A 17,217-nucleotide genomic window follows, 5' to 3' on the forward strand; every position below is an offset into this window, starting at 1 on the left:
AAACATGATCGATGAATAGAAAGAATCAATGAGTTGCACTTCATTAAAACTAAAACTTCTGGGCTGGGTGTGGTGGCTCATGCCTGCAATCCCAGCACTTTGGGAGGCTGAGGCAGGTGGATCACAAAGTTAGGAGTTCAAGACCAGCCTGGCCAACATAGTGAAACCTCGTCTCTACTAAAAATACAAAAATTAGCCAGGCATGGTGGTGGGCATCTGTAATCCTAGCTACTCAGGAGGCTGAGGCAGAAGAATTGCTTGAACCTGGGAGGGGGAGGTTGCAGTGAGCCAAGATCACACCATTGCACTCAAGCCTGGGCGACAGAATGAGACTCCATCTCAGAAAAAAACAAAACAAAATGAAACACTAAAACTTCTGGTAGTCAAAGACATTGTTAAAGATAACAAGGTAAGCCATAGACTGAGAGAAAATCTTTGTAAAACACACACTTGATAAAGGACTGATGTCCAAAATATACAAAGAACTCTTAGAACTCAACAACAATAAAATGAACAACCCAATTAAAAATGGGCACAAGATCCAAATAGTCACCTCAACAAAAAAGATATTCAGATAACAAATTAAGATGTAAAAAAGATGATCAACATCATACATCCTCAAGGAATTGCAAATTAAAAGAAAAATACATGGTACTACACATTTATTAAATTTCCACCCAGTGAATCTAAAATAAAAGTTAAAAATTGTTTTTAGGTTGGGCACAGTGGCTCACACATATAATCCCAGCACCTTGGAAGGCTGAGGCAGGCAGATCACCTGAGGTCAGGAGTTCGAGACCAGCCTGACCAACATGGTGAAAATCTCTACTAAAAATACAAAAAAAAAAAAGTAGCCAGCCATGGTAGTGCAGGCCCGTAATCCCAGACACTTTGGAGGCTAAGGCAGGAGAATAATTTGAACCCAGGAGGTGGAGGTTGCAGTAAGCCAAGATCACGCCACTGCACTCCAGCCTGGGTGACAGAGTGAGACTCCATCTCGAAAAAAAAAGAAGACAAAAGAAATTATTCATTTTGTAAACTGAATCTTTGTATACCCTTGCCTATATCACAAACAGAATTTTGAGAGCAGCAAGAGGAAAGCATCTTGTCCCATATAAGGGAGCCTGCATTAGACTATCAACAGGTTTCTCAACAAAAATCTTGCAGGTCAAGAAACAGTGGGATGATTCAATGTACTAGAAGAAAGAGAAAGAACAAAAGGAATACTTTACCCCCAATAAACTGTCCTTTAAGAATAAAGGACAGGCTGGGTGCAGTGGCTCATGCCTGTAATCCTAGCACTTTGGGAGGCTGAGGCAGGCAGATCACCTGAGGTCAGGAGTTCAAGACCAGCCTGACCAACATGGCAAAACCCAGTCTCTACTAAAAATACAAAAATTAGCCTGTGAGATGGTGGGTGCCTGTAATGCCAGCTACTCAGGAGGCTGAGGGAGGAGAATTGCTTGAACTCAGGAGGCAGAGGTTGCAGTGAGCTGAGGCCCCACCATTGCATACCAGCCTGGGCAACAAGAACAAAACTCTGTCTCAAAAAAAGAAAAAAAAAAAGAATAAAGAACAATGCTCCCATCTGATCATTTCAGCTGTGGCCTGGCACTCTTCTGAGAGCCCAGCCCCCAGGTAATCTGCCCTGGCACTGCTGTCACTTTAGCATTCTGCAATTGCCTGAGCATTCTTCCTGACCCTGCCTAAGTTTATTGCCAGCTGTGTGGGGGCCAACCTGCCCCTCTCTATCACAGCCAGCACCTGAACCCTGGGTACCTGAGGACACATATGCCAGCCTTTTCCTGATGCAGTCCCTCCAGCACTTATGCATGCCATCCAGAGCACCATATAGGGATCTGAGAATCAAAAAAATGGCTAGCCTAGTCCACCACTGGCACCTGATCACTCCCTCTGGAGACTAAGGCTGTGCTGACCCAGCTAGCCAACACTACAACAGCTGAAATCCACCCTCATGTGCTGAAAGGTGAAGCTGCTTCCCCTATGTACACAAAGTAGCAGCATTCCTGCATGAGAGAACAGGCAAGCCACAGGGCTGTCTGTATTGGGCTGAGGGAAGAGGTCCTACCCTGAGGTTGCTCCTAAGAAGAGCCACAAGACAGGCATTTTCAATGGCTCTTGGCTACATTATGACCTGGAGATAGATGACAGTGTCTGTCTGAACTGAGAGTCATGAGCTCTGGGACAGGGGTATGATAGGGAAACAGATCATTTTCCTACCTACACAGGAGATAGAGCTGGTACAACTCCTCCCTCCCTACAGAGACCTGTGAGCATTTCACTAGGAGCTGCCCCAGCCACCCCTGTAAAGGCTACTGTTCACATCCATCATTGAGATGTTGGTGGGTAAGCTTTGTGGTCCAGCTCTGCCCAGCTTTGTCTTCCCCTCTTTGCTGAACAGGCAACTCAGAGTCTAGGCATTGCATAGACTAGCTATCACCTGAAACTACAGAGAGGAAATCACAGTAAACAAAGATCAAACACACACTATCTGCTTCTGCCATAGCTGGCTCTTATTCATAATTTCCACTTACTGGCATGCAGGTTAAACTGCACAAACCAATAAAAAGTCTACTGACAGAAGGGAACAGGGCTAAAGAAACAAAGCCAAAGCCTGCTACCTGATATATGCTATAGTTACACCCACAAGGGGGAAAAGCCCCATCTAAATTAAAGTAAATTCAAAAATAAGAATTGGCAACCTTCCCACATGAGAAGAAACCATCATAAGAACTTTGGCATCATGAATAAAAAAAAAAAAAAAGCAGAATATTTTGACACTACCAAAGGACACACTAGCTCTCTGGCAATGGGTCCTAACTAACCAAAATGAAAATTCTGAAATGAAAGATAATTAATTCAAAATATGGATTATAAGGAAGCTCAAAGAGATCCAAGAGAAAGTTGAAAATCAACACAAAGATATCAGAACAATGCAGAATGTGAGCGAAGTACAGATATCTTTAAATACAAACAATGGAATTTCTGGAAATGAAAAACACACTGAAGGGCTGGTTTACAGTTGAAAGGTTTAACAATAGGCTAGACTAACCAGAAGACAGACAGAAAATAGGATCCCAATACCTTCTAGCATGTAAAGTTTCTTCTGAGAAGTCTGCTGTTAGTCTAATGTTGATTTCCTTTATAGAGGATTTGAAAAGTCTCTCTTGCTTCTTTCAGAGTATTTTCCTTCTAGTTGAGTTTGGATAGTCTGGTGAAGTTCATCTTGCAAAATATTTCCAGGTATTCTCTGAGCTTCTTGCATCTGGATGTGTACCTTTCTAGCAAGGCCAAGAGAATTTTCTTGATTATTCCCTCAAATATGTTTCTAATCTTTTTACCTTTTCCTCTTCTCTCTCAAGAATGCCTACAACTCATAAGTTTGGTTGCTTTACATAATTTCTTATTTCTTGAACTCTTATTTAAATTTTCTTTATTTTTTGTCTGACTGTGTTAGTTCAGAAAACCTGTTTTGTTTTTTGAAAAGATAAGAAAATTGATATGGTGCCAGGCTGGGCACAGTGGCTCATGCTGTAATCCTACCATTTTGGGAGGGTGAGACAGGTGAATCGCCTGAGCTCAGGATTTCAAGACCATCCTGGGCATGATGGTGAAACCTTCTCTACTAAAATACAAAAGATCAGCTGGGCATGGTGGCAGATGCCTGTAATCCCAGCTACTCAGGAGGCTGAGGCATAAGAATTGCTTGAACCTGGGAGGCAGAGGTTGTAGTGAGCTAAGATCGCTCCATTGCACCCCAGCCTGGACAACAAAGCAAAACTCTGTCTCAAAAAAGCAAATAAAAGAAAGAAAATTGATATGGTGCTAGCTAGATTAACCAAGAAAAAAGAGAGAAGATTCAAGTAAGCACAAGCACAATCAGAAGTGATATAAGTGACATTACAATGGATACCACAGAAAACAAGATCATCAGAGACTATTATGAATATCTTTATGCATACAAACTAGAAAACCTAGATAAAATGGTTAAATTCATCCCTCCCTGCTCAGATGTGGCTCAAGCAGGAGGGGCACAGGGACAGAGATGCCACAGACCTTCGACCCAGAGCAGCTTGAAGGCAGTGAATAATAGCTCTTCAGATCTGCAATAAAAAATGGCCTCTTCTAGAGAATTGTTTGAATCCAGGAGGTGGATATTGCAATGAGCTGAGATGGCACCACTGCACTCAAGCCTGGGCAACAGGGTGAGACTCCGTCTCAAAAAAACAAAAAAGCCCTCTTCATAGCTTAAATTACAAAAGTTAACTAAAATACTTGCATGTTTTTTCTTTACCCCAACTCATTCCTTACATGTAGGCTCAATCTTTTCAGTATTTGCTTTACTCGTTCAGCAAAAGCCAGGAAAAACAACTTTGTGGTAATCAGGATGTTATCCAACTGTATATTGTTTACCTTATTGTAAATACTGGTGAACAGTGGTGAATAATAGTTTTATATTCCTTTAAAAAATAAGAAAATGGATAAATTCCTGGAAACATAAAACCTCTTAAGACTGAACCAGGAAAAAATAGATACCCAAAATAGATGAATAACAAGTAATAAAATTGACTGAGTAATAAAATAATTTCAAACAAACAAACAAACAAAAAGAACAGATGGGTTTACAGCCAAATTTTGCCAGAAGTATAACGAAGAGCTGGTATCAATCTTACTGAAACTATCCCAAAAATTTATGGAATTTTTGGATTGGAAGAATAAATATAATTACAAAGACCTTACTAACCAAAGCAATCTACAGATTCAACACAACTCCTACCAAATTACCAACATCATTTTTCATAGGATTAGAAAAAGCGATCCTAAATATCATATGAAACCAAAAAAGCATCTAAATAGCCAAAGTAATCCTAAGCAAAAAGAACCAAGTCAGAGGCATCATGTGTCTGACTTCAAATTATATTATAGTGTTAATGCTATACTAAATAAAACAGTATGGAATTGGTACAGAAATAGTTAGATTAATGGAACAGAATAGAGAGTTCATTGTTAGGAAGGATACAGCTAAAAAAAGGACAAAAAAATTGTGAAAGAAAAGAGAATAAAGAACCAGTAATAAAGCCACATGCCTACAACCAAGTGATCTTTGACAAAGTTGGCAAAAATAAACAATGGGGAAAGGGCATTCTGTTCAATCAATGGTGCTGGGAAAATTGGCTACCCATAGGCAAAAGAATGAAACTGAATCCCCATCTCTTATCATATACAAACTTTAACTCAAGATGCATTAACGACTTAAATGAAAGACCAGAAGCTATAAAAATCCTAGAAGAAAATTTAGGAAAAACTCTTCTACATATTGGCCTAGACAAATAATTCATAAATTAGACCTGAAAAGCAAATGCAACAAAACCAAATATACACAAACGGTACTTAAACTAAAGAGCACAGCAAAAGAAATAATCAAAAAACAGATAACCTACACAATAGGAATAAAATATTTGCATCTGACAAAGGACTAATATCCAGAATCTAAAAAAGAACACAAACAACTCAACAACAACAAAGAACAACCCCATTAAAAAGACTGCAAAGGATATAAACAGACATTTCTCAAAAGAAGACATACAAGTGGCCATCAAACACATGAAAAATTGCTCAATACCTCCCACAAAATAATAATGGGAAACTTTAACACCCCACTGTCAACATTAGACAGATCAACAAGACAGAAAGTTAACAAGGATACCCAGGAACTGAACTCAGCTCTGCACCAAGCAGACCTAATAGACATCTACGGAACTCTCCACCCTAAATCAACAGAATATACAATTTTTTCAGCACCACACCACACCTGTTCCAAAATTGACCACATAGTTGGAAGTAAAGCTCTCCTCAGCAAATGTAAAAGAACAGAAATTATAACAAACTATCTCTCAGATCACAGTGCAATCAAGCTAGAACTCAGGATTAAGAATCTCACTCAAAACCACTCAACTACATGGAAACTGAACAACCTGCTCCTGAATGACTACTGGGTACATAACGAAATGAAGGCAGAAATAAAGATGTTCTTTGAAACCAACGAGAACAAAGACACAACATACCAGAATCTCTGGGATACATTCAAAGCAGTGTGTAGAGGGAAATTCATAGCACTAAATGCCCACAGGAGAAAGCAGGAAAGATCCAAAATTGACACCCTAACATCACAATTAAAAGAACTAGAAAAGCAAGAGCAAACCCATTCAAAAGCTAGCAGAAGGCAAGAAATAACTAAAATCAGAGCAGAACTGAAGGAAATAGAGACACAAAAAACCCTTCAAAAAATTAATGAATCCAGGAGCTGGTTTTTTCAACGGATCAACAAAATTGATAGACTGCTAGCAAGACTAATAAAGAAGAAAAGAGAGAAGAATCAAATAGACGCAATAAAAAAAGGATAAAGGGGATATCACCACCGATCCCACAGAAATACAAACTACCATCAGAGAATACTACAAACAACTCTACACAAATAAACTAGAAAATATAAAAGAAATGGATAAATTGCTCAACACATACACTCTCCCAAGACTAAACCAGGAAGAAGTTGAATCTCTGAATAGACCAATAATAGGATCTGAAACTGTGGCAATAATCAATAGCTTACCAACCAAAAAGAGTCCAGGACCAGATGGATTCACAGCCAAATTCTACCAGAGGTACAAGGAGGAACTGGTACCATTCCTTCTGAAACTATTCCAATCAATAGAAAAAGAGGGAATCCTCCTTAACTCATTTTATGAGGCCAGCATCATCCTGATACCAAAGCCTGGCAGAGACACAACAAAAAAAGAATTTTAGACCAATATCCTTGAGGAACATTGATGCAAAAATCCTCAATAAAATACTGGCAAACCAAATCCAGCAGCACATCAAAAAGCTTATCCACCATGATCAAGTGGGCTTCATCCCTGGGATGCAAGGCTGGTTCAATATACACAAATCAATACATGTAATCCAGCATATAAACAGAACCAAAGACAAAAACCACATGATTATCTCAATAGATGCAGAAAAGGCCTTCGACAAAATTCAACAACCCTTCATGCTAAAAACTCTCAATAAATTAGGTATTGATGGGACGTATCTCAAAATAATAAGAGCTATCTATGACAAACCCACAGCCAATATCATACTGAATGGGCAAAAACTGGAAGCATTCCCTTTGAAAACTGGCACAAGACAGGGATTCCCTCTCTCAACACTCCTATTCAACATAGTGTTGGAAGTTCTGGGCAGGGTCATTAGGCAGGAGAAGGAAATAAAGGGTATTCAATTAGGAAAAGAGGAAGTCAAATTGTCCCTGTTTGCAGATGACATGATTGTATATGAAGAAAACCCCATTGTCTCAGCCCAAAATCTCCTTAAGATGATAAGCAACTTCAGCAAAGTCTCAGGATACAAAATCAATGTACAAAAATCACAAGCATTCTTAATACACCAATAACAGACAAACAGAGAGCCAAATCATGAGTGAACTCCCATTCACAATTGCTTCAAAGAGAATAAAATACCTAGGAATCCAACTTACAAGGGATGTGAAGGACCTCTTCAAAGAGAACTACAAACCACTGCCTAATGAAATAAAAGAGGATACAAACATATGGAAGAACATTCCATGCTCATGGATAGGAAGAATCAATATCATGAAAATGGCCATACTGCCCAAGGTAATTTACAGATTCAATGCCATCCCCATCAAACTACCAATGACTTTCTTCACAGAATTGGAAAAAACTACTTTAAAGTTCAGATGGAACCAAAGAAGAGCCCACATCACCAAGTCAATCCTAAGCCAAAAGAACAAAGCTGGAGGCATCACACTACCTGACTTCAAACTATACTACAAGGCTACAGTAACCAAAACAGCATGGTACTGGTACCAAAACAGAGATATAGACCAATGGAACAGAACAGAGCCCTCAGAAATAGTGCCACAGATCTACAACTATCTGATCTTTGACAAAGCTGAGAAAAACAAGCAATGGGGAAAGGATTCCTTATTTAATAAATGGTGCTGGGAAAACTGGCTAGCCATATGTAGAAAGCTGAAACTGGATCCCTTCCTTACACCCTATACAAAAATTAATTCAAGATGGATTAAAGACTTAAACATTAGACCTAAAACCATAAAAACCCTAGAAGAAAACCTAGGCATTACCATTCAGGACTTAGGCATGGGCAAGGACTTCATGTCTAAAACATCAAAAGCAATGGCAACAAAAGCCAAAATTGACAAATGGGATCTAATTAAACTCAAGAGCTTCTGCACAGCAAAAGAAACTACCACCAGAGTGAACAGGCAACCTACATAATGGGAGAAAATTTTTGCAACCTACTCATCTGACAAAGGGCCAATATCCAGAATCTACAATGAACACAAACAAATTTACAAGAAAAAAACAAACAACCCCATCAAAAAGTGGGTGAAGGATATGAACAGACACTTCTCAAAAGAAGACATTTATGCAGCCAAAAAACACATGAAAAAATGCTCACCATCACTGGCCATCAGAGAAATGCAAATCAAAACCACAATGAGATACCATCTCACACCAGTCAGAATGGCAATCATGAAAAAGTCAGGAAACAACAGGTGCTGGATAGGATGTGGAGAAATAGGAACACTTTTACACTGTTGGTGGGACTGTAAACTAGTTCAACCCTTGTAGAAGTCAGTGTGGCGACTCCTCAGGGATCTAGAACTAGAAATACCATTTGACCCAGCCATTTCATTACTGGGTATATACCCAAAGGACTATAAATCCTGCTGCTATAAAGACACATGCACATGTATGTTTATTGTGGCACTATTCACAATAGCGAAGACTTGGAACCAACCCAAATGTCCAACAATGATAGACTGGATTAAGAAAATGTGGCACATATACATGATGGAATACTATGCAGCCATAAAAAAGGATGAGTTCATGTCCTTTGTAGGGACATGGATGAAATTGGAAATCATCATTCTCAGTAAACTATCACAAGGACAAAAAAACAAACACTGCATGTTCTCACTCATAGATGGGAATTGAATAATGAGAACACATGGACACAGGAAGGGGAACATCACACTCTGGGGACTGTTGTGGGTTGGGGGGAGGGGGGAGGGATAGCTTTAGGAGATATACCTAATGCTAAATGACGAGTTAATGGGTGTAGCACACCAGCATGGCACATGTATACATAGGTAACTAACCAGCACATTGTGCACATGTACCCTAAAACTTAAAGTATAATAATAATAAAATGAAAAAGAAAAAAAAGAAAAAGAAAAATTGCTCAACACCACCAATCATCAGAGAAATGCAAATTAAAACCACAATAAAGGCCGGGCACAGTGACTCATACCTGTAATCCTCGCACTTTGGGAGGCCAAGGTGAGTGGATCACCTGAGGTCAGGAATTCAAGACCAGACTGACCAATATGGTTAAACCCCATCTCTACTAAAAATACAAAAATTAGCTGGGCATGATGGTGGGCGCCTGTACTCCTAGCTACTTGGCAAGCTGAGGCAGGAGAATCCCTTGAACCCAGGAGGTGGAGTTTGCAGTGAGCCAAGATCACACCACTGAACTCCATCCTGAGTGACAGAGTGAGACTTGACTCAAACACACACACATACACACTTACACACACACAATAAGATATCATCTTACATAGTCAGAATGGCTATTATTACAAATGCAACAGATGTTGGTGTGGATGCAGAGAATAATGAATGCTTATTCACTGCTGGTGGGACTATAAATTTGCACAACCTCTACGAAAAACAATATAGAGATTTCTCAAAGCACTAAAAATAGAGCTACCATTTGACACAGTGATTATACTACTAGGCATCTACCTGAAAGAAAATATTATATAAAAAAATCACTTTCCCTCATATGTGTATTACATTCCTACTCATAATAGTAAAGTCATGGAATTAACCTAAATGTCCATTAACAGTGGACTGGATTTTTTAAATGTGGTATATATACACCATGGAATACCACACAGCCATAAAATAAATGAAATCATGCTCTGTGCAGTAACATGGTTGGAGCTGGGGGACATCATCCTAAGTGAAATAACTCAGAAACAGAAAATCAAATACCACATGTTCTCACTTATAAGCAGGAGCTAAACAATGAGTACACAAGGACATAAAGATGGAAACAGTAGATAGTGAGACTCCAAAAGGGAGAGATTGGGAGGGGGCTGATGGTCAAATAATTATCTATTAATAGTGAGATGTGATCACACCACTGCACACCAGCCAGGGCGACAGAGTGAGACTGTATCTCAAAAAAAAAAAAAAAAAAAAGATCTGTTGGTTAAAATGTTTTACTATCTCAGGGATAGGTACACTAGACACCAAACCTCACCATTATGCAATATATCTATTTGACAAATGTGCACATATACCCTCTGAATCTAAAATAAAAAAACAAAGGAAGTTTATAGTAGCAAACACCTACATCCTTTTTAAAAAGATCTTGCCCACAAGTGGTGGCTCACACCTGTAATCCCAGCACTTTGGGAGGCTGAGGCAGGCGGATTGCCCGAGGTCAGGAGTTTGAGACCAGGCTGGCTAACATGGTGAAATCCCTTCTCTACTAAAAATACAAAAAAAAAAAATTAGCAGGGTGTGGTGGTGCACACCTGTAGTCACAGCTACTCAGGAGGCTGAGGGAGGAGAATCGCTCGAACCTGGGAGGCGGAGGTTGCAGTGAGCCAAGATTGCACCACTGCACTCCAGCCTGGTGACAGAGGGAGACTTCATCTCAAAGAAAAAGATCTCAAATAAACAACCTAACTTTACACCTCAAAAAAAAAACCTTAAACCAAAAATTAGTAGAAGGAAAGAAATAACAAAGATTAGAGCATAAATAAATGAAATAGAGAATAAAATATTTTTTTAATCAGCCGGGCACAGTGGCTCACATCTGGAATCCCAGCAGATATCTTGAAGTCAGGAGTTTGAGACCACCCTGGCCAACATGGTGAAACCCTGTCTGTACTAAAAATACAAAAATTAGCCAGGCGTGGGGGCATGCTCCTGTAATCCCAGCTATTTGGGAGGCTGAGGCAGGAGAATCGCTTGAACCCTGGAGGTGGATGATGCAGTAAGCCGAGATCATGCCACTGCACTCCAGCCTGGGCATAGAGTGAGACTCTGTCTCAAAAAAAAAAAAAATTAATCAATGAAGCTAAGAGTTGATATGGAAAAATAAATCAAAACCAAAGCCATTACCTAGACTAAGAACAAAAAGAGAGAATATGTTAATAAAATAAGAAATGAAAGAGAAGACATTACAATTTCTTACAGAAATAAACAGAATTATAAGGGACTACTATGAACAATTATACACTAACCAATTTGACAACTTAGAAGAAATGGTGAAATTACTAGAAATACATAACCTACCAACATTGAATGGAGAATAGATAGCTTAAAGAGACCATTAACAAATAGAGAATCTAAAGAAGTAATTTTCTAAAACTCCAAAACATAGCCTAGGACCAGATTACTTCATGAGGAAATTCTACCAAACTTTAAAAGAAAATTTAATATAAAAAATCCTCAAATTCTTTGAAAAAATAGAAAAAGGAGGTAACAATTTCAGAGTCATTTTATGAGGCAAGCATCCCACTGATATCCAAGCAAGAAAATATACTTCCAAGAAGAAAATTATAAACCAATATCCTTGAGGAATATGGTGTACGAATTAAATCTAAATAAATCTGTTTACAAAGAATCAATTCTCAGCAGAAGTTTTCCAAATTAAAAAAATAAAAAAAATTCTCACACTGGATTCTGGATAAAAACTCATTTATAGCCTCTTTGTCAGATATTGTTACTGAAACTTATGTTAATGGAGGAGTTCGCTTGAGCAGTAGCTTCTTCATCTGTTGGGAGCTGATATATCTGGATGCCACTGCTAATCAATTCACTCATTATCTTACTCTTAAAAGTCTGTAAATAATTTTTAGAAATTGTGTCTGCTTTGGCAATCAGCGGTATAATGTTCACCTATTAAGATGACAAAATCTCAGCATCAAGGATTCATTGTTCATCCTATAGTTTTTACAGTAAAGCCTTCACAGTCTCTGACAACAAATTGTGTAACTAGATAATCACTGGCTGTCATGCCTTTCTTAAAAATTATTTTCCAAAATTATCAATACTTTTGAGATTCATCTTTTAACTAAATTCAGGTTTACAAGTCTCAACATTGTTTCCTTTTAAAAATCCCTTACACCTCTACACATATGGAGTTAGTAAAACGTAAATAGTAGGACAATGTAAATTATTTATTTTCAATTTTCTTATAAGGCTGAGTGATTAAAGACAGATTGAATGATGTTTCATCAAAATTGTGGAAAAGATTTTGTCTTTCTACTTTTTCCATCAATTAATCTTAATTAATGTCCCATTTTCATATACTCTTGCCCCACCTAGATGTGTTTGCAGATAGATTTGATTTTGTTTTCCAAAGACCACCTAAAAAGAATTTCTTTTTTTTCGAGACAGAGTCTTGCTCTGTCACCCAGGCTATAGTGCAATGGCATGATCTTGGCTCACTGCAACATCCACCTTCCAGGTTTAAGCGAGTCTCTACCTCAGCCTTCCGAGTAGCTGAGATTACAGGGGCGTGCCACCACACCCGGTTGATTTTTGTATTTTTAGTAGAGATGGGGTTTCTCCATGTTGGCCAGGCTGGTCTCGAACCCCTGACCTCAGGTGATCTGCCCACCTCAGCCTCCCAAAGTGCTGGGATTATGGGTGTGAGCCACCGCACCCAGCCTGGTTACCATAGTCTAAAGGCTGTGTGTGTGTGTGTGTGTATGTGTGTATGCGTGTGTAAGAGCACCTTGCAAACAAATATATTCATTCTTTTGTAAAAAGACATAATTTCCACATTGGAAGTTGAATAGTTGCATATTTGAGGTTGAATTTTTACCCACAACGTTTTTTCCTAGTGCTTCAACATGATCACTCCTGTGTTTTGCATTTGCACTTAAATAAACTTTTTAGAAAATAACAATATACAAAATTATAAAATGTTTTATTACTGTTAAAATATCTTATTAAATTATAGCTCCACAAAATCAGTATCTGTAATACAGTACAAATATATAAATATAAATTTTAGGCAGACTGCTTTTTAGATTGCTCAAAGCACATTTTTCAAAAAATCCATGGACAGGCCGGGCACAGTGGCTCACGCCTGTAATCCCAGCACTTTGGCAGCCCGAGGGGGGTGGATCACCTGAGGTCAGGAGTTTGAGACGAGCTTCGCCAACATGGTGAAGCCCTGTCTCTACTAAAAATGCAAAAATTAGCTGGGCATGGTAGTGGGCACCTGTAGTCCCAGCTACTTGGGAGGTTGAGGCAGGAGAATCACTTAAACCCAGGAGGCGGAGGTTGCATTGAGCCAAGATCATGCCAAGACCAAAACTCCATCTAAAAAAAAAAAAAAATTAGCCAGATGTGTTAGCAGCACCTGTAGCTCCAGCTGCTCAGGTGGCTAAGGTGGGAGGATCACTTGAGCCCAGGAAGTCGAGGCTGCAGTGAGCTGTGATCTGACAAAAAACAAAAACAAAGAAACAAAAACCAAACAACAACAAAAACTCCATAACCTGACCTCCTCGCTATGAACAAAGCTGGATAGGACACCTCTTTTCTCTCACTGTCCATCATGAGGACTGCTACAGCACTCTGTAAGCTCCCTCATAAAGGCTTTGGACTGATCACCCTGGCATTTTAGTAGTTCGCCCTGTGGAATTCAAACCAGCCCCATCTCTGGACCATTTGGGGCACTCCTTTGTGGGAATTCATCTGCACCACTTTTGAGGCAGCTCCAGCCAGCCTTGAATTTGACATGACATAACATAGTGATGGTAAATCATTAACATAAAGAAATGGAAACTTTTGGCTGGGCGTGGTGGCTCAGGCCTGTAATGCCAACACTGGGAGCCTGAGGCGGGCGGATCACCTGAGGTCATGAGTTCGAGACCAGCCTGGACAACAGGGTGAAACCCCATCTCTACTAAAAATACAAAAATTAGCCAACCATGGTAGTAGGTGCCTGTAATCCTAGCTACTTGGGAGACTGAGGGAGGAGAATCCCTTGAACCTGGGAGGTGGACGTGGCAGTGAGCCAAGATCATGCCACTGCACTTCAGCCTGGGCCACAGAGTGAGACTCTGTCTTGAAAAAAAAAAAGAGAGAGAGAGAAAGAAAGAAATGGAAACTTTCTATGTCAATAATTCCTCAGGTGTTCAGATTTAAGGGGAAAGGCATTCATTGCAAGGAGAACTGACCAACTTGAGAAAGAAGACAAGCAAGGCATGGTGGCTCACACCTGCAATCCCAGCACTTTAGGAGGCTGAGACCAGCAGATTGCTTGAGCCCAGGAGTTCCAGACCCATCTGGACAATACAGCAATAACCCTCTCTCTACAAAAAATTAAAAATTAGCCAGGCATGCAGGTACACGCCTGCGGTCCCAGCTACTTGAGGCTGAGGTGGGAGAATTCCTTGAGCCTGGAAGATCAAGGCTGCTGTGAGCCTGGTTCATGTCACTGCAACTCCTGCCTGGGCAACAGAGTGAAATCTTGTCTCAAAGAAAGAGAAAAGAAAAAGACAGTAGCCATATACTCTTGCCTATCCCTTTATATAATGGTTTTGTGAATATTAGAGATTTTATATTCTGGAAAATGGCTTGATAATAACAAGTGAACATGAAATTAAGAGTGCGTATCCCAGCTGGGTGTGGTGGCTCACGCCTGTAATCCCAGCACTTTGGGAGGCTGAAGTGGGCAGGTCACCTGAGTTCAGGAGCTCGAGATCAGCATGAACAACATGGAGAAACCCTGTCTCTACTACAAATAAAAAATTAGCTGAGTGTGGGACATACATATATATAGTATATAGTATATATAGGGCTCTGTACCATGCATGCTTTCAGGCATCCACTGGGGATCTTGGAACTTACCCCCAAGGGTGCTACTCTGTAGGCAAATGGCCATGATCGGGAAGGTAAGTCAAGATAGAAATCTATCAAATGTGAATTGTCTCCCCCAACAACCAAAAACTTTGTATGTTGAAGCCCTAACCCCCAGTACATCAGAATGTCATTTTAATGGAGATAAAGCCTTTAAAGAGGTGATAAAAGAGTGAGACTGAGCTGGGCACAGTGGCTCATGCCTGTAATCCCAACACTTTGGGAGGCTGAGGTGGGTGGATCACCACAGGTTAAGAGTTTGAGACCAACCTGGCCAACATGGTGGAATCTCGTCTCTACTAAAACTACAAAAATTAGCCAGGTGTGGTGGTACATGCCTGTAATCCCAGCTACTCAGGAGGCTGAGCCAGGAGAATCACTTGAATCTGAGAGGCAGAAGTGGCAGTGAGTCAAGATCATGCCATAGCACTCCAGCCTCAGCATAAAAAAAAAACTGAGACAGTTATAGTGGGGTCCAATCCAAACTGACTGGTGCCCTTATAAGAAGATAAAATGTAGGGCTGGGTGCAGTGGCTCATGCCTGTAATCCCAGCACTTTGGAAGGCTCAGGCGGGCGGATCAACTGAGGTCAGGAGTTCGAGACCAGCCTGGCCAACATGGTAAAACCCCGTCTCTACTAAAAACACAAAAAATTAGTCAGGCATGGTGGTGCATGCCTGTAATCCCAGCTATTCAGGAGGCTGAGACAGGAGAACTGCTTAAACCCAGGAGGCAGAGGTTGCAGTGAGCTGAGATTTCAGAACTGCACTCCAGCCTGGGCAAAAAAAGTGAAACTCGGTCTTGAAAAAAAAAAAGATAAAATGTGGATACCCAGGAGACACCAGGGAAAACACCATGTGAGAAAACAGAGATAAGGTTGTCATCTGCCAGACAAGGACAGAGATTTTCCAAGAAAGCACATCTTCTGATACCTTGATCTTGGACTTCTAGCCTCCAAGACTGTGGGAAAATATTTTTCATTGTTTAAACTACCCAGTGTATGGCATTTTGCTATCCCAGCCCTAATACACTAATGCAAATGCCTTAACAATTAACAGAAAAAAATAATTAGGATATACACATATAATACAAAATAACAGGTACAGTCATGCACATGCATAATGCCATTTCAATAAATGCTGGGTCACATATATGATGGTAGTCCCATAATATTGTAATACTGTACCTTTGCTTTTTGTTGTTGTTATCATTTATTTATTTATACATGTATTTATTTATTTAGAGACTGAGTCTTTCTCTGTCACCCAGGCTGGAGTGCAGTGGTGTGATCTTGGCTCACTGCGACCTCCGCCTCCCAGGTTCAAGCAATTCTCCTGCCTCAGCCTCCTGAGTAGCTCGGATTACAGACACACACCACCACGCCTGGCTAATATTTGTATTTTTAGTAGAGGCGGGATTTCATCATGTTGGCCAGGGTGGTCTCAGACTCCTGACCTCGGGTGATCTGCCCACTTTGGCCTCCCAAAGTGCCAGGATTACAGGTGTGAGCTTCTATGCCTGGCTATTTATACATCTATTTATTTAATTTCTGGATTCAGGGGATATATGTGCAGGTTTGTTACTTAGATACATTGCATATTAGTGAGGTTTTGGCTTCTAGTGTGCTCATCACTCAACTAATGAGAATTGTACCCAATAGGTAATTTTTCAAATATCAACCTCCTCCCACCCTTCCCCCTTACAAATGGCCCATTGCCTATTATTTCTGTCTAATACTGTACCTTTATTTGTTTACATACAGAGATACAACCGGGTGCGGTGGTTCATGCTTTGGGAGGTCGAGGCAGGCAGACCACTTGAGGTCAGGACTTCGAGACCAGCCAGGCCAACGTGGCAAAACTCTGTCTCTATTAAACATACAAAAATTAGCTGGGCCTGGTGGCACAGGCCTGTAGTCCCAGCTACTCAGGAGACTGAGGTGGGAGAATCACTTGAACCTAGGAGGCGGAGGTGGCAGTGAGCTGAGATCACGCCACTGGACTCCAGCCTGGGAGACAGTAAGACTCCATCTCAAAATAAAATAAAATAAAAATAGATAAACAGATGCTTGCCATTGTGTTATAATTCTACAGTATTCCATACAGTACCATGCTGTCCAGGTTTGTAGCCCAGGAGCAATAAGCCATATCATAAAAGACTATAGTCTAGGTATAGTCTAGGTGTGTAGTGGGCT

The 17,217-nt window shown here is 40.2% G+C and overlaps 1 pseudogene; it reads right to left on the bottom strand.

The window, feature by feature from the left end:
- LOC129041463 (septin-14-like) overlaps nt 1–17,217 on the bottom strand; it is a 59,112-nt pseudogene that overhangs the window by 31,004 nt on the left and 10,891 nt on the right.

The sequence above is a fragment of the Pongo pygmaeus genome, chromosome 6 (genome assembly GCF_028885625.2).
Source record: "Pongo pygmaeus isolate AG05252 chromosome 6, NHGRI_mPonPyg2-v2.0_pri, whole genome shotgun sequence".
NCBI lineage: Eukaryota > Metazoa > Chordata > Mammalia > Primates > Hominidae > Pongo > Pongo pygmaeus.